Source organism: Fukomys damarensis, unplaced genomic scaffold (assembly GCF_012274545.1).
Source record: "Fukomys damarensis isolate Sample0158 unplaced genomic scaffold, DMR_v1.0_HiC HiC_scaffold_35, whole genome shotgun sequence".
Lineage (NCBI taxonomy): Eukaryota > Metazoa > Chordata > Mammalia > Rodentia > Bathyergidae > Fukomys > Fukomys damarensis.
In genome coordinates this window covers 31,709,986-31,728,966 of record NW_022900947.1, presented here as the reverse complement: position 1 = coordinate 31,728,966, position 18,981 = coordinate 31,709,986, and the positions used below count along the sequence as shown (strand labels likewise).

Here is an 18,981-nt window from a genome sequence, read left to right as displayed (position 1 = left end):
TATACAATTTGGATCTTATTTACACTTTCAGTTTTTCACACTGGAGAAACTATTCAGTATTTTCATATGTGTGCCTATTTATTTCACTTAAGAGTACAGCCTGTGTATTGTTGAGTATGAAAAGTAGGAGCTGTTAATAAACGCTGAGTTTCCAAATCAGTTCTAGGTTGCTTCCCTCTATTGTATGATTCTTGCAAAAAAAACTTCAGCCTGACGTAAGCTGGTAATCCTTTAATACTCTGATACTTTGGTAAGGAAAGTAAGATTGAATTATATACCCTTCTCTTTTACTTGAAAACTAATTGTTGTTTTTCTGAATTTAAAGGCAGATGTTAAACTCTTCCTTTGATGTTTAACAGCAGACACACTCACTTGTGTATTAAAGCACTTGATGCTTATCTGTTGCTTGAATGAAGATCAACTTTGACAAATGAGATTTTGATAGTAGTTACATTTTGATGTGGAACTACAACAGAACAGGATGGCAGTTTATTTCACTCGGCAAATATTTAGTGTGTTTCTGTCTGAGTCTTCACAAAAGTGTTTCCAAATCTCACAAATACCTTAAACCTTGTGAACTCTGTCTTATTTTATGTATAAGAAAAATAAGGCACAGAGAATGATTAGAAAATCTGTTCAAGGTTACACTAAGTGGCTGGGGATCTGATCTGGTTTTTTGGTAATATCAAAGCTGTTACTGGGGTTGCCTTTTTTTTTTAATGTTGAGGTACTGAGGATTAAACCCAGGATTTTCACACTGACCCACAAGCTCCCCACCCCTCCCCCATTTTTTGTTCTAAGACAGGATCTCACTAAGTTGCCCAGGCTGGGCTCAAACTTGCAGTCCTCAGCTTTAACTTCCCAGAATGCTGGGATTTATACACATAGACCATCTTGCCTGGCTTGGGGCTGCTTTTCAAGACGAAATAGTCAGTGGAATATAGATTTTGAGGAGTTGGAATTTAAAAAATTAGTTAACTACAAGCCTCTCATTTATTTACTGTGTGTTTGTGTGTGTGTGTGTGTGTGTGTGTGTGTGTGTGCACGCTCGTGGGCGCAAGTGCACATACACACATTTATGTGTGTGGTACTAGGGAATGAACCCAGGGCCTTCACACTAAGCTACATTCCCAGCCCCTTTTTTATTTTTTATTTTGAGACAGGCTCTCCATAAGTTGTTAAGTTGCTCAGGCTAGGCTAGAACTTGACATAGTTCTACAGCAGCTTCCAGAAGGAAATAGGAACGCAAGGAAAAGCGTGTGATATGTTGCTCCCCCAAAAGGCTCTCGTGTCTTGGTTGGGAAAACTTGAATAATAAGTTTTTTAAGGTGTAAAAATTGGACACCTTAACAAAAGTTGTGGGTTTTTTTCCCCCATCATCAATTTGTAAAAATAGAGAAGTGTCCACTAGAATACTTTACAGTTGTCTTTCTTTTGTGAGCTGCTGAGGGCATGGATAACAGTGGAGATTGGAGTGAAACTGTATTGAATTTTATTTTATTTATTTATTTTTTTTGGGGGGTTACTGGGGGTTGAACTCAGGACCTTGGTCTCATGAGGCAGGCGGTGGAACCACTGAGCTAAATCCCCAGCCTGTATTGAATTTTAAATGAAGTTTGCAAGCAAACATTGTGGACAGTTACCTGGCAAGGACCGTGCCCAATTCAGCTTTGCATTTTCCTTTTTAGGTAGGAGGTAATTTAGCCTAGACCCTGCTGTATAGCAAGTACCCACTACCTCGGTTTATTGGTTCAGTGATGAGAAATAGACAGGAGGAAGAACACTCGTCTGTAGGTAGTTAAGGTGAGGTAGTATCAAGGAGGAGTGGGAGGGTAGCATTAAGGCAACAAGCAAAGAAATAATCAAATAAGCAAGGAAAACATGGGACATCATTCACATGTATGAACTGTTTCCATAATTAGGGGAGGAGGAGCAGTGCTTAGATAATTTGGAAATGCCATTGGTTTTTGGAACTTCAGAGAGACCACAGGCATCTTCTGACCTTCTGATGTGGCTCTTCTGACTTCCCACACATGTATGAATGTCTGTATCCCCTTCCTCACCATGGGTCTTTATTTCATTTGTTTGAGACTTTCAGCTTTGAAGTGTAGATTTGGTTCCTCAATGGTATTAGTTCAGTGACCATACTGAATAGCTAGGTTCAGTTTGCTGGCACAGTCCTACCTGTGGCTGCCGTTCTGATACAATTTTTGATAATACCCTTTGATTATAAAAAGTGTTCCAGTTTGGATGATAGATTAAATGGCTGCCCCACTAATAAAGGAATTTTGTAGAATTCTTTATCTTAAAAAATCTTTGTAGCATTTGGAGTGCTTTGATGAATTATTGTGAATGCGGTATTGGTACAGTGACATGGTAGACCCGTGTTTAGAATAGAAAAGAGAAAAGTGAATAGAAAAGAGAAAAGTAGCTAAAAAGAATCAGATGTAGAGAAAAATCAGTTGATTTCAACAAAATGAATTCTAATTACTAGTTGTTGGCATAGCCACATGAGAAGGGCACTTAAAGGTTATCAGGACAAAGGGGTAGTGTCTAAGGAATCTCTACTGAGAACATCTTTATCTCTAGTTTTGATTTAGATTTTCAGTATTTCCACACCGATGGTAACTTAATTCAGATGCATCAAAATTTTTTTCTAAGTAAAAAGTAAAAGAAATAATTTTTTTTTCAGGTTTAGAGAAATGACTGGAGGGAAAACTATTAAATTTATATTTTTCCTTCAGTTAAATTTAGGGTTTTTTTTTTAGTGAAAATGGTGGTATCTTAGTCCACTTTCCTTGTTGCTAGGACAAATACTTGATAGCCACTACTTAAAGAAGGAGAGGTTTATTTTGGCTCACATTTCAGTAATCTCAGTCCTTGCATGGTCACTGGCTCCAAGGCAAAATGGCATGGCAGAGGGGCATGGAGGATAGAAAGCAGAGAGAGAGATAAGGGAGAATTTGAGGAGGGAGCTACACCCTTCCAGGCCACACCCGCAGGGACCTGCCTCTTCTGATCAGACCTACCTCCTATAGCAAGTAAGCTGTATTGCCCCATAATCCAGTTACCTTCCAAAAGCCCTGCCTGTGAGTACATGAGGCTTCAGGGGGACATCTACATATAAACAGGGGGTGATATTTTAATCAAATGAAATACTCACCTTGGACTCCAGGGATATTAATAGAATGTGTGTTGGGGTTTTCTTCTGAATAAATGGGGTTAAACTGATATAGTTCATATACATGGGTTTGAAAAAAAACAAACTAGTGTTTTGTCATATGAATATTTGTAAAAGCTTTTGAGGGGCAACTAAATGCTTTATAATATTGTAGCATAAGACGTAGGGGTAGGATTAAAATCATGCCTCTGATCAGTCTTTTCCATGTTAATGTTTCATGAGATCATGATGAGTTTTTCTTGAGGTCCTATAGTTATTAGTATTAGTATTATTAGTAGTAGTATTAGTAGTATTATCTTTTAAAGGGTAGACTTCCAGAATAGAAGGACTGTTTCTAAAAAATAACAAAATTCTGTTCATCTTGATATTAACTTCTAGGTTTTTCACTTGCCATCTTCAAGTTTTTTTCTCTGAGCCTCGATTTTCTAGCCTATAAAATGTAAGTACTAATGTATACTTCTTAGTTTATGAACAGGATGTTTATTTCTAAATCTGGAATAAACACTAAGTATATGACACTGTTATGGAAGGAGACGGCAAGTGACACACAGAGAGGCAGCAGAATGGAAGTAAAATAAAAAAGTTTACTGCGTGGATGGGGATCGATCACACCTAATGGCGGTGCCCTAATTGACTCTTCCATTGGGCTACAACTCTTACTTTTATAGGGTTTTACAGCTTTGATCTTACTCAGTTGGTTACATTGCATTTTCACAGATACCCAAAACTTGATGGCAAGGCAGTTGAATTTCAACCCAGATGCAGTTCTTTGTTAGGGAAGTTACCTTTTAGATTCATTCAATTGCCTACTCTAGCCAGGGGGAAGGGAGCTTGTTTGATTAACAAAGCTAACAGTGTTTCCTTTCACTTACAAACTTTTGTGAGGGGACTAGGTGTCTCCCGGTACAGGTTAATTCTGAACTAAGCAGGGTGTGGGGCAGAAGTTATCTTATGTTGTGACATTTCCTAAATTTTCGCTCATTAAGGTTTTCCCTATCAACACAAAAGGTAGTGTTTTCCTGGGTTCAGTCATCAGTAGCAAATACTATACTGAATATGGGAGATGTGGGACTGTTGGAAGAGTGAGACCCACAAATGTTAGTAGCCAGTGACTGGCAGTGAGAACGGCTGCTGACTGTAAACATTCCCCATGGTCATCATGACATCTGTCCCCCGAGTGTCAGCCTGTGTCGTAGGTGTCTAGCAGTCTTTGTTTAATGTATGTTGTTTTGCAAGGTAATCCATTGGGTCTCTTGGTTAAATTAATGTCCCCTCCCCTGAAATAATCAGGAAAAGAATCATCTTTGATGATGATGTGGGTCTGGACTTCATGCCTTGACTCCTGTCCCAAAGGTTTTCTTTCCTTTTGAGGACCTTGCTACTTACTGCTGCCAGCATTGTGATAGCTCTTTGGGAGCTCTGTGTTCTTTTTTCCATCACCCTTCATCTGGAAACATGTGTTTAATTCCCTCCAGAAGATAGAATTTATGATTTCTCCCAAAACTCTGGAAGTCCCATAAAATTGACCACAAGAGATAACAGGCCTAGACCCATCCCTAGTGGGCCCCTACAGAGTTGCCTGTCAGACCACCAGGCCCCCACCTCCAGAAGTGACTGCGGTTAGCACAAGTAGACAGAGAATCTAGACATCAGAGAGACCGAGGCCCTGGTCCCTGGAAGCTGGGGGTGGGGTGGAGGTTTTCTTTCTTCCTTCTGCCAAGACTTTCCTTGCCAGTTCCCATTTCTTATCTCAGAATCTGCCTCTTCCCTGGCTGACAGAGGTCCAGACCTCATGCCAAGACTTTCCTTGCCAGTTCCCATTTCTTATCTCAGAATCTGCCTCTTCCCTGGCTGACAGTGAGAGGCCCAGACCTCACCCCTTTCCTCATGGAGGCGATGGCAACAGCCACAGCCATCAAAAAACCTCTTACTAACAAAAAAGATCCCCATACAATCCTAGGGCAGAGGTGGCTTAGTTTAACCACACTGGACATTTACTGATGTGGTGAAGAGTCTTCAGGAAGTTATGTCATGTGGATTTTCTCTACTAGCAGATTAAGGAGATACTCCTGAACTTTAGGAGTTTTATTAGAGAAAGTCAGGGAACACAGGAATCTTGAGTCTGGTCTTGGTTTTACTGCCTATTTGTGTGACCTAGAATATATCAGACTTCTTCCTAGGGGAATCCTCATTCTCTTAGCTATTAAATGAATTTGACCATAACATGATTTTTTAAGATCCTTGTCAATCAAGAAGTCTAAATATCAGTGATGATCTAAATATCTTTTAGAGCTTTCAAAGATATGAACAGCCCGCTGCGGCATGGCATGCCTGCTGTAGGTTCACCACCACTGACTGATATTAGCTTCTAAAAGTACCTAGTATAATTTGTTGAACAGATTCACTTTGTCCATATCTGCTAATGGTGCTTACCCCTCTTAACATTGACTTGGCCAGTGTGGCTGTAGCTGTTTTGTGGAGACCCAGGCATCTCTCTGGAAAAGGCCCCTCTGCCCATTATTTAATACTATGATACTCTCCTGGTGTGCTTTTGAAGTGCTGACGTAGTCTTGTCTTCTGATGACAGGACCAGCTCAACAAATCTCCTCTGTGAGTGTGGTCCATTGTAGGCCTGAATATTAGTGATGATATCATTTCTATTTAAAATGTAGAAGGTGGGCATGGTGGCACATGCTTGTAATCCCAGCACTCAGGAGGCTAAGGGAGGAGTGTCACCTTGAGTTCAAGATCAGCCTGAACTACATAATGAGACCCTGTCTCAAAAAAAAACAAAAAATAAAATGTAGACTCTTCTGTTTATCCAAATGAATTTAATTATTTCTGGGTTGTGATGTTGAATATATTCTCTTATAGGTCACATATAAGGAATTATTGGTAACCTTAAGGTTTATTTAAAGAGAAAATGTATATAGACTTTCTACTGCAAAAAGCACCATTGAAGTTTTAATATGAATTGAATTGAATCTGTATATTGTTTGGGTAGTACTGACATCTTAACAATAAAGAACCATGGTCTTATCTATGAACTCAAATTGTCTTTCTGTTTATTAGACTCTTCCTTAATGTCTTCCATCCCTGTTTTGTAACATTCTGTGTACAACCCTTTTACTTCCTTAGTTGTTTTTTAATAAATATTTTATTCTTTTAGACTCTGATATAAATTGATTTAGTATTTTAATTCCTTTTTCCACTTACTCATTGTGAGTGTATAGGCATGCAATTGATTTTTTGTGTTGATTTTGTATCCTGCACTTTGCTGAATTTATTTATTCTAACAGATGTATGCATGTTCATGTGTACATATGCGATCATGTCATCTGCAAACAGGGATAAGTTTACTTCTTTCTAGTTGAATGCTTGTTCTTTCTAAGAAGGTGTTAGAATAGCTGTCTTGTCTTTTTCCTGATCTTAGAAGAAAAACTTCCAGTCATTTATCTTTGAGTATAATATTAACTGTGAGCTTTTCATGTATTGTTTTATTATGTTGAGTTTCCTTCTGTTCCTATTTTGTTGAGCATTTTTATCATGAGAAGGTGGTGAATTTTGTTCTGTGCTTTTTTAGCATCGATTGAGATGATCACGCAGGATTTTTCTCCTTTCTGTTAATGTGATATATTACATTGATTGATTTTCATATATTGAATCATCTTTGCATTCCAAGAATAAATCCTACACAGTCCTGGTCTATAATCCATTTAATATGCTATTGCATTTGATTTACTAGTATTTGGCAGAGGATCTTTTTGTTTTAGTATGCATAAGGGGTAAAGGATATAGCTCGGTGATAGAGCACTTGCCTAGCTTGCTGAAGGCCTGGGTTCAGACCCCAGCACCAGTGCACAGACACATACACACACATACACACAACACCCCCTGCCTAACACAGGCCAGAAATGATCAGGGTGGTGCTGTTCTCACAGGTTGAGCTCAGAGGTTTTCCCTCCTTTATAGTATTTTTGAAGAGCTTGAGCTGGATATAAGTTAAGTCTTCTTTGAGTGTTTCATAGAATTCATCATTAGAGTTTGTTATGAAGCATTTAAAAATTAATCAGTCACCTTTTTACTTACAGATATGTTCAGATTTTCCATTTCTTCATGACACAGTCTTGGTAGGGAGCATGCTTTTAGAAATTTGACCAGTGTGTCTAGGGTATCTACCTTCTTTCCATTTAATTTTGTTCTCCAGTAATCCTTTTCATTTCTGTACAATCAATAGTCATGTTCTTTCTTTCATTTCTGATTTTAGTTATTGCAGGTTTTTTCTCTTTTTCTTAGTCTAACTGGAGATTTTTCAATGTTATTGATCTTTTCAAAGAACCAATTCAGTTTTCTTGACTTTTCTTGGAGGTTGACTTTTGTGTCTCTTTTATGTAAGTCATCATTTCATTAAACAAATCGATATTATAGATTAGTTTTGTATTGGACTTCTGTGTTATGTTTTTTAGTTTGGCAGTGAAAAAGACTCCCCTGCTGTACATATCTGGGTATATGAAAAGTTTAAATAAAAATTACTTTAAAATAATAAACTTGAATGTCTCTGCCATTTCTTTTTCTTTCTGGAGTTGTGCCTTGGCCACTCTGTGTTGTAGTTCACTCTTATAATTTGTTGCATTAAATGCCTCTCATGAGTAGTTAATGAAATGTCTCATGATTTGATTCTCAACTGGAAAGTTTCTTATATTTTTCTTCATACTGAGCTGTTAAAAGTTAAGGTGAGATTAATTTTTATTATTATATTAAATGAAAAGTCAGTAATATTCATAGCAATGGGTGAATTTAGGAAGGAAAAGTTAGGGGATCGAGCATTAAAATTTCTGACTTGAGAAGTCATAGTCTCTCCCCAACTTATTCCCGTAAGTAAAAATTTTGGCACATACTGTAGTTTGTCAAGTGGCCTTCTCTGAGATTATCAGCCACGGGTAGTTTCAATGTTATTTGCACGAATATGCCACACAAAACAATTTCTTCACTTCTTACATGCAGAAGTTGAGAGTTTTATTCAGGAGACTTCAATACTTTAATTTCTTCTTTTCCTCTTCTTCCCCTATAATCTTTGCAATCAGAATGTCTAGTTATATTTAATTTAATTAAAAAATTATTTTGCTATACTGGGGATTAGTTGCAGAGCCTAACTCATGCTAGGCAGGTGCTTTACCACTGAGCTATATCCACAGCCCTATGTTGTATTTTTAAAATTATTTGAATGACAAATAATTATATTCCAATGATTATGTGATACATTTATGCCTTGTATACAAATTAAAAATATAGACTACTTTAAACTTAAAAAAGTGTGTCATACTTGTGCATAGGCTATGTTGATCCTTTCTGTAGCATACTGATTTATATGTGCTGCCAAAGCAAGCACTTTCATTTCTTCTTGATAGTCCTTTTCCTTAATTCTTTTGGACCAGATACATTTTATCTCAGAGGCATGAAGAAGACCTGCCTTTTATAGTGCAGTGTCCTTGTTTCTTTAATTATCCCAAAACTTACCTGTAGTTTCTATTTGTGAATTAAGTCACATTTCTTTAAGAGATTGCAATCAAAGTTTGCATGGGTTTATTCATTTGTTACTATCTGATTACTACTGATGATCGCTCATTTAATGAGCAAGATGTTTCTTATACAACTCATTTATATTTTCTTATACAACTAATTTCCTTGATTCAACACCTTTTCACGTTTAAAATTTTTGAAATTCAGTGTATCTTGCAATTGCTACTGTTTTATAGTTCTTATTGCCAACATTTAAAATTTTATTCTTAAGTTCATAACACAGTGGTGCATCTTTCGGTCAGTAGCAATTAGAACCATGCTTGGTGTTGTACACCTGTAATTTCAGCACTTGGGAGGCTGAGGCAGGGGGATTGCTGCAAGCCTGAGTTACATAGTGAGTTCAAGGCCAGCCTAACTACAAAGCAAGACCCTGTTTCAAACAAACAAAAAACAAAACAACAAAAAATAGCAGTTAGATTTGATGAAACAAGTTACTATGAATGATCATTGTAATAATAATTGTAATAATGACTACTAGAATCTTACTGTGAACATTTTTTACAGTAGAGCCTGTAAATGACAATGTAGTTGTTTTACAGATGCTTAGAATGGAAGAAAATCACCTCCAAGTGCTAATCCAATGTACTTAAGTGTTTTTTGTATGTTCACTGTAGTTCTTTTAAAAAATATGTATACATGGTTATTTGGTTGTGTATGTCCTATTTTGCTCTTCTTAGTTTTTACTGTTGTATTTTAATTTCTCTATGTTGCAGGACTTCTTATATGTCATTTTAATAGCCCCATAATCTATCCAGTAGGTGACCATAGTGCAGCTGCATGTTGCCCAGCTGTTGAAAGTTTTGCTGCCATTTTTCCTATTTGAAAATAGGAATACTTCTTTCCTATAAAATTTAATTGTTAATTTTGACCATTTTCTTTATGAAATATAACTTTTGTAGAAGCCACCTGAACTTTCTTTTTTTGTTGTTTTTTTGAGATAGGGTCTCACTATGTAGTTGGGACTGAACTGGAACTATGTAGACCAGGCTGTTCTCACACTCACAGAGATCCTCCTTCCTCAGCCTCCCAAGTGCTGGGATTATAGGCATGTGCCACCACACCCGGTTTACCTGAACTGTTTTATTCCTAAGAGCCAACTTTTATTTTTAGATAAATCACTAAGTAAGTAGTTAGTATTATAGTATTGTTCATTTGTACTTTCATTCAGCTGCCCAACTACAATACATTGGATCATTATGTGTTTGGTAGATGCTGAGAGCCAAACATTATCTGGCAGTCTAGTGGGAGATTCAAAGATTTGTCAAAAATACATACTATAGGGCCATAGGGGGTGTTGGAAAGATAAGGCTTGAATTCCCCTGTTGCTTAAAATTGACTTTGACAGTTTTGCTGATTTACTTATCTTTTAAGATATGATGAGGTATGGATATTTCGTGCTCTGTAATATTTTAAAAATGTGTATATCAGGTAGGTATGGTGGCATATGCTATAGTACTAGCTAGTCAGGAGGCTAAAGTAGGAGGAGCTCTTGAGCCCAAGTTTGAGGTCAACCTGGGCAATTATAGCAAGACCTGCCCTCAAAAACAAACAATCCCTCCCCACCCAGCGTCCCCCCCAAAATAGTGTATAATAGGTTTATTTGGCAGAAAATGCCCCCATCAGACCTAGTCTTTTCCTTCATGTCTTAGCCTGGTCCTGTGAGGTCTGTGGTCCAGTGACCTTCCCTAATTTCATGTATTATGTTTGTTCAACATTTCCAAGCCTCCTGTTGCAAGTAATTGTGTCTGTCGCCTGCCTCTTTCGTGGTTCACAGACAGCTGTGTTGAAGGTAGTAGATGATTCATTTGACTTCAGTTACTTTTTTTCTTCAATGAATGATATTATCTCACCATTTTGTACTTTGCATACTACTTTATTTGACTATTGTTTACATTCTATGATGCTGGTGAAATTAGTGCTGGTTTAACGTTATCTTGTCATATATGTTTACTTAAAATTTCAGTTTAAGAAGACGTTTATATAATCCAATAGAGATTCTTATGGTGACAGTTTAAAATTCTGCTACTAATGATGCTTGAAAGTAGACCTCTCACAGGGCAAAATAAACAGCTTTATAAATTTTAGAAGAATCTCTTAAACCTCAGAGAAGGAGAAAATATTTCTATATAATTATTAATTCTGGCTTTGGTACAATGAATCTGTTTTGAAAATAACCATTTAGGGTTCCACCACATAACTCACTTGAAAACTCTTATTGCAGCCACTGTTCGATCGTCCAAGGGACCCGACAGCACAGGAGAGTGTATAGTGAAAATGGTCTGTCATTCGATGGGACTTGAAGTAGTGTTTACATTGCCAACTGAAATAAAATCAATTTTCCCTCCATGGTGATTTGTAACCTGACTTCTATGACTGTGAGATTGATCTTTTGGCAGATCTTTATGAGATAACACCACAAGAAGGCAAATTACATGTATGCATTAAGTTTTGTATTTACTTCATAAGCTCCCTCTATAGGGTGTGTATGGTCCCGTTGTGTACAGCTAACAAAAAGTAGCTGTTCTTTGTCATGCAAAGCTTCCTCAGTTCTCAGAGACCCTGGGGTACCACAGAGAGATGCTTTCTTTCTCTGCACCTTCACTTCTATCATTGCCATTCATGCATTTGACCCTCTTATGAAGCCCTTTTTATCATATCAACTATGTGTTCTGCGTTATCTATCTTAACTTGTAGCTTTGTCTGTAAAATTTGTGTCGTTAGCCTGAGACATATGCAGATAAATTGCCTAGGTTCAGTATCCTCACACTTGGAACTAAATATTCTGCAGTGACCTGAACTGATGGATGCAGCTTTTCAGCAAAATTTATGTCTTTATGGTTGAATATAAATCTTTGAGTGCCTTGGTTTGCATTTTCATCATCATGTCTGGTTCTTGACCACTGATTTTCAAACTGCCTCATCTTTCAGAAAGCTGTGTATTAAGTGGAAAGACAAAGAAAACTGTTCTTCTTTACCCACTGCTCTTCTGTCCACTCATAATAGTAGGAATTGTGAGTGTAAGTTTCTGGACAGCTGTAAACAGTGGCAGCCCTGGTTAACAAGCTGATTACATTCCCAGAGCCTTGTGTATAGCCAGTGAGTGGCTAAGAACTTTGAATGTGTTAAATGAAAATATGCAAAATATTTAATAATGCAAATAATAAATGAGTTTAACCAAAACCTTCTTAGAGCCATGAAATTCCAGAAACATACTTTTATTTGTGTCTTAGAACAACCTCCCCCACATTCCACTGTGAGAAAATGTTCTGAGTTTTGCTTTGGAATCTTAAGAACCATAAGTATTTCATTCTTCACTTCAGAATCACCTTTCTCTACGCATGTATCCTGGAGTAATAATATTAACTAGGGTTCTTAGAAGCAGTGGAGACTGGATGAGGGATTTAAACAGAAATAATTTATTTAGAAGATATTGGGCAGGTTCTGGAACAACCAGAAACCAAGCAAAGGGCAGAAAGAAGTAGAGACACCACAGGCAAAGTCCTACAGTAGAGTAAGTTCCATATAAGAGCCGCCACTGAATAATAGAGATTGGTGTTCACATTGACTACCCCATTGTGATATTTGGTGCCAACTCTGTCACTTCTGCCTTGGCAGCCTCTGGGCACTTCCTTCCTTCACCATGGTCTCTTTTTTCTGCTGCTGCCTCTTTATGTTTCTAGCTATAGAGTCAGGGTTGGCCAAGGCTAAGTCATATGCCTATTGCCTTAGCTGCAAGGGACTCTGGGAAGATGAATGTCCAACCATTTTTGCTTCTATGTTGAAAAGTGTACCTCTCATTGAAACTCAACTGGTAAGAAAGTTCCCAGATACAGGAAAGGGGTTTAGATGTTAGACAGTACCTATCCTTCTCCCCTATATGGCTAAAACTCATCATTAGAAGCTGTAGTATGGGCTCTGGTAGAAAGGGAGGTGGCTGCAGTGGCCAAGATATTTATCCATCTGAAGTTGCAGTTAATGAACTGTGACAGTGAAGATGACCCATTCTTCCTTATGCACTGATGTCCAGAGACCCTTTTACCATGTGCTAACTAAAGCTAGGGTTGTGACACCATCACATTTTACTGATCTTAAAGTAATAAGATAAAATTCTTGGACTTAAAATTTAATACTTTGATTAGGAGGGACAAGTTAAGATTTATCTGTTGCCCTGTTTATGGTAAAAAAAAATGTAATTTCACATTATAAGTATGTCTTGTACAGTTGGATGGTCCCTTTTACCATGTGCTAACTAAAGCTAGGGTTGTGACACCATCACATTTTACTGATCTTAAAGGAATAAGATAAAATTCTTGGACTTAAAATTTAATACTTTGATTAGGAGGGACAAATTAAGATTTATCTGTTGCCCTGTTTATGGTTAAAAAATTGTAATTTCACATTATAAGTATGTCTTGTACAGTTGGATGATTTATATATTTCGTGTGCATGTGTGTGTGTGTTTGTGTTTTAAGATGAAGTCTTGCTATGTTATCCAGGCTGGTCTTGAACTCGTGGGCTCAAGTAATCCTCCTGTGTAGGCCTCCTGCGGAGTTGGGACTGTAGGTATGGACCACTGCGCCAGGTTGGTTTCTACACTTCTAAAAATTCAGGTTTTAATTACAGCAGTACATAAAGGTAGCTTGTACCTTCTTGCCCCACTTATTTGCATTGCTGTTACTTTTCTGAAGCAACTATTTTCAGCTCACTTAACTCTTCTGGTTTTTATTTCCATATAGCAGGTTGATAGGTTTATGTTGATATTTTTATTTTTTCAGTTTTAGGCATTAAACATTGAGTTCCTATTAAAGCGGATAAAGGTTTAGCTCTTTCATTTTCCTTTTCTTCCTATCTACCTACTCATCAAGACAGCTATATCTCTATTTGTTTTCACTGTTACCATTTTTCACAGTTCAGCTATGCAGTATACTATGATTTTAGTTTTTCTTGTACAGCATATTGTTGTTCTGTGCTGGGGATTGAACCCAGGGGTGCTCTGCTACTGAGTCACATCTCCACCCCTTTTAAATTTTTTAAACAGGGCCTCAGTTGCACAGGCTGGGCTCTAGCATCTTGCAATCCTGCCTCAGACTCCCATTGTGCTGGAATTAAAAGGTGTGAGTCACCACTCCCTGCTGTTTTTCTGCTGGTTTTTTTATTGCTTATTCATTCTTAGGTATGTCGAGTATATCAGTCAATTCTCTGTCACTGGGACAAAATATCTCATACCCACAACCTAAAGGAGGAGGTTTAATTTGGCCTATGCGTCGGGAGGTTCAGTCCATGGTTGGCTGGTTCCAAGGTAGAAACAGGTTGTGGAAGGGCACTGCAGTGGAAAACTGCTCAGCCCGTGGCAGCCGCTAAGCAGAGAACAAGGAAGCAGGAGCCAGGAACAAGCTCACACTACTTCTGGGTCATGCCCGCAGTGACCCACCTCCACCCAGCCCCACCTCCTGAGAGCACAGTTAGTCATGAACCCACCAGTGATTCACCCACTGATGAGTATGGTGTCCTGTGATCCAGTCACTTTCTAAAGCCCCGCCTCTGAATCACGAGACTTTGTAGGGATATCCTAGATCTACACCAAAGCAAGGCTTGTGTAGTCATCGTTAGCCCAGGATGGCCATCTCTTTTCAGAGAGCCTCTGGCCCCCAGGTGTGGTAACTGTAAATCTTTTTCTCTTGGGCTGGGTGGTTTCTCAAAAAAAGTCTTTCGTCTCATATCTGGCCAGAGAATCCAGCCAGGAAAAGCTCCCGGGGCTCTTGGTTCGGAATGCAGACTTTCACTCTATCCTCTCTCTCCGTGCAACACTGCCACTGCTCTCCATGTCCGAGTCCAGATTATTTCAGGTCTAACCTTTGCATAGAGCAGACTCACTCTCCTCTGCTGGTGTGGAAGGAGGGGCAGTTAGCAGGCCTCCTAGCTAAGGAAGGAAATGGAGATTGACTGCTTAAGAGGATTTGCAGGCAATCATTAGGGTCCACTGCCCCCTCCAGCCTGCCTTCACTCAGCTTCTCTAAGTTTCCTGTCCATCCGGGCTGGTTACTTCCTGACAATTCAGTCTGTAGATGTTTACAAATCTCTCATAAGCCTTCTGTGTACCTGCTTTGAAAATTCACTCCTTAAAAGGTCTAATTGCTTTTTATTTTCCAGAAATTATTTCTGCATTTCCATTCTTTGGCTTCTTCTGAGTTTATCTCTTCCCCTCACTTCATGTCATTTAGTGGAGCTTTGGGAGGGGATGGAGATAAGAGCATGATTATAATTACCACATGTAACTGAAAAGCCTCATTCATCAACTTTTGAGATTTGGTTCAGTATGGACACATGGCTGTCTGGGCCTCTGAAGAAGAATTAATTTGGTTACCCATTTGTTTTCAGTTTTATTCAGAGATTATTACTTTCACTGTCAAAATGAATTAAATAGTGTTGCCTATTCTAGGTTTGAATAAATAATAGGGGGAAAAAAAAAGCTCAGTTAACTCTGTAAATTCCAAATCTGACTTCAAACCCAATCACAACTATGATGTCACATTTCTAACATTATAAAAATATGGCCTCCGTTCCCAGCGATTTCCACAACTGCAAAACCCAAGTGGATCAGTCTTTTTTACGATTTCCTAGCACTTTGAGTTGTGACTCGGGTGCAAAGAACATTGTTTTCTAGTAGCCACTATGTCCAGTGGTCCCAGTTGTGTTCTGCGGGGAATGAAGCTTCCGTGAGTCATCTCTACAGTTCTGTGGAAAAACGCAGGAGCCTGATATCCTTCCTGTTCCTGTGGTAAAATCACTCAGTGTTATCTTCCAAAATACAGAAAGTCTTGCAATGTTCTGAAGGCTCACATCATTGAATACATAAATACCACAGCAGAATCAGGGCCAAATAACATCTCTCCTCCAACTTGTCTCTTTCATCAGAACTCCACTTTTAGAATAACATATTTTTTACAATGTTTAATATATTATGAAGGTGTTACAGTAACCAAGGGTTACTGTACAGTTACTTCAGTTACTTTATTCACTATTGTAAAACAAAAGGGCAGCCATTTCAGATTTTAAAGCTTTTTGTATTCTACAGGGCTTGAATGAGTGTGAGAGAATCTGATCTGATTTCCAATCTACAGCTTATAGAACCCTCTTGTTAAAGCAATATTTACCTCCACATAATAGAATTGATATTTTTCGGTTTTAGACACCTCATGTTCTTTCTTGATAAATTCAGATTGAGAGTCTGCAGAAGTTCTGGCAGGAAACATTTCTATGTGAAGGCTCCTGTCATCATTGTGATAGAGTGAGTACTGGGGCATCTGTTTTGTGCTAAAGCTTACTAGACGTGTAACTGCCTCTGAGCAACAGGCAGGAAGTACTTCCGTCCTTAAAGCCAAAAATAGATAATCTTTCATAGATGCTCATTATCATAGCTCAAATGATCTTCTCTTCTAATGAGGTGGCCACATCCCTTGTGGCTTTTACAGATTTAATGATCAGATTATTTGATGCAGAGCTTGAGGAAAAATAGCTCTGGTAAGATAGAAATTTTTTTGTTATTACTAAAATAATAACAACTTTATTCTTTTTTCTTTCTGCAAAATTTTACCTCTTTTACTTTTTATTTTTATTTTTTGCCAATAATTCTTAAAAGGACATATTTACCTGTCTAATTTGTTTCGGGAGATAGGTGTACACATTTCTCATTGTATCTTAACTTCAAGAGAGCATTATCAGGGAGAAAACAATTATTTGCAAGGAGAGTTGGATATGTCACAAATCAGGGATACTGTAAGGGGCTGCTTTAGACAACTCTGTGAATTATTCTGTGGTCTGTTTTGTGATGCTTTACTGATTTTAGCAAGTTCTGCTTGCATTTCTGAAAGTGAGGCAAGAAAAACTAAACAGAAGAAAATAGAGTTCATTTAAGGGAAATAGTGGATATGAAGGTGCCTTATAGACTTTTACATGGTATATACATTCTAATCACTGTTATTGCAAGGGTTAAATTTAAAGTGAGAAAAAGGATTCAGAACGATGCTAAATAAAAATGGGAAAAGGAAAGAAATAACTTGGATTGGATAAGTTACTATGGAAGAAGCTGTGGGAAAGTCATAATGGGGAATTTTATATTCTGATTGCTTTTCTTTTTTTAAATGTGGAAATGAAGTACTACTTGTATGTTCTATTCAAACAGTTAAGTCCATTGAATTTATTAGCCAAAGGACTATTTTGTCAAAAATAACACGGAAAAATAATTCCATCACATAATGTAGTGAAAGTCGGAAACCTCTAGCTTTGGCCTTCCCAGCTGTAAGTAAAGAGCTGTGTGTTGTGCGGCTTTTGTACTAGGTTTCCATTTAAGGTTTAATTGGTATTTTGTTTGCTCTTCTGGGCTTTCTTTTTGTTTCCCCTCACACCTTTTCAAAGTAGGTATCAGGAGGAGCCCATTTTACAGATGAAGCATCATAGGCTAACTGACCTGCCCATAGCCACTTACTTTAGTTACATGTAGCCTTCTCTCCCCAGGCTCTGAGTTTGTTCCTCCACTTTCAGGAGACAGTTCATGTTAGAACAACTGTCTCTGCTGTGTATCTACAGATTCTGCTGACTAGATTTCTCGAAAAGAAGTCCTTGTTAAAGTGACAGCGGTCACTTACAAATAACCCCAGGGCAGGTTTTAGGCCTGGCTTTATTTGTACAACATGATTTCAACTATGTTCTGCTTACGCTATAATTTTTTAATTCTTTAAGAACCAAGAAATAATCAAAAACAATATCCCAATAGCCCTAGTATATGTTAAGAATCTGCATCCTTCATACTAAATCTGCAGATTTAAGTTTAGTCCTCTTATACTTTATTATTTTATTTGATTTCCCAAACCATAACTGACTTGAAGAAGGGAAAGGTAGGCATCCTGACAGAGATGAGGTGCAACTCTTCAGGGTAAAGGAGAAGAGAAAGCTAAACTGAAAAGCAGACAAAATATACCCCAAAGCTAGGTAGCCATTAGGCTTTGAGTGGAGGAATAGGCAGGAGGTCTGAGGTTCTGAGAACAGCTGTCTTAGGCCTGGCCTTCCATAGGCAGGGTGAGCCCAATTGCCAGGAGCACACACATAAAGTCCATCTCACACCCTGAATCTCCGGATCAGTCTTGGCTCTACACCTGGCTCTGTAACAACTTTGATTCTCCTTTGCCCTCAAGTGTTGCATCTCATCTGTCACACTATGGACATTGTCCTTCTTCAAATCAGCTGTGATTTCGGAAACCAAATAAAATAATGAGATATAAGAGAATTAAACTGTGCTTCCTTGGTCTTTGAACTTCAGCAGTCTCTTCCTTTGGCTTCTCAGGGTGCCCTGTTTTCATCATAGGAACTACCCATTCAGCCCTCTTTATGGTGATAGAAACCAGGTTCCGACCTAGTAACTCCTTCTCCTTGTAATCAGTATTCCCACGGTCCGATGCAGCCAAATAAGTGATAGCCTTATTAATGTCTCCAAAGATTAATTATATTCTGAATTCTCCTTTTAGAAAAAAATTAATTCACTATGATTGAAGTCAAACCCATTTAATACTTAGATGGGTAGTCCTTCAATGGTTATGAAAATCTTGATCATTCTCAATGTTTTATTGTGTTTTCTAAAACAGGAATTATACTGTATTGTACCAAGAGAATGATGCAGAGTATAATAATTTAAGGAGTTAATGAATATGTTATTTTTGAAGAACATAAGCAACCTTCGTAGTAACTCACACCACCTTTCATATTTTAAAAAACTTGGAATAAGTAAAGCCATTTTTATAAATTCATCTTTTAAATCAATAGGACCAAATACATAAGCAGATATAGTAGAAATGGTTAAATGAGGATAGTAGAGACTCCTAACTGTTGCCATGAAACGTTTATTTTGGAGAGACTTCTTGACATTTTTGCTCCATATCAGCATAAGAGTTTGTAGGAGAGGAGGAAAGCATTATTTGTTGAGGAGTGGTGACCTTATATAGCATTTGTGGTGGTGAATACATTATAGAAAGTACCATAAACATAGTAATTAAAGTCTCACACTAAACACTTTGTGGACTGGCAAATACATTCCCTTCCTCCCCTTGACAGCATGCATCCAAGGGAATAGCATATTGTTTATCTAGGTTTCTTAGTGTTCTTTTTTTTTTTACCGGGGATTGAACTCTGGCCCTTGTGCTTGCAAGGCAGGCAGCAGAACCACCTAG

At 38.0% G+C, this 18,981-nt stretch overlaps 1 protein-coding gene and 1 non-coding gene across 2 annotated transcripts in view; one reads left to right on the top strand and one right to left on the bottom strand.

The window, feature by feature from the left end:
- Apbb2 (amyloid beta precursor protein binding family B member 2) overlaps positions 1-18,981 on the top strand; it is a 267,412-nt gene that overhangs the window by 42,020 nt on the left and 206,411 nt on the right. The gene's annotated exons all lie outside the window — the stretch shown is intronic.
- Positions 8,464-8,570, bottom strand: LOC117284261. The gene has a single exon (XR_004515350.1). It is a non-coding gene; the product is annotated as a U6 spliceosomal RNA (small nuclear RNA).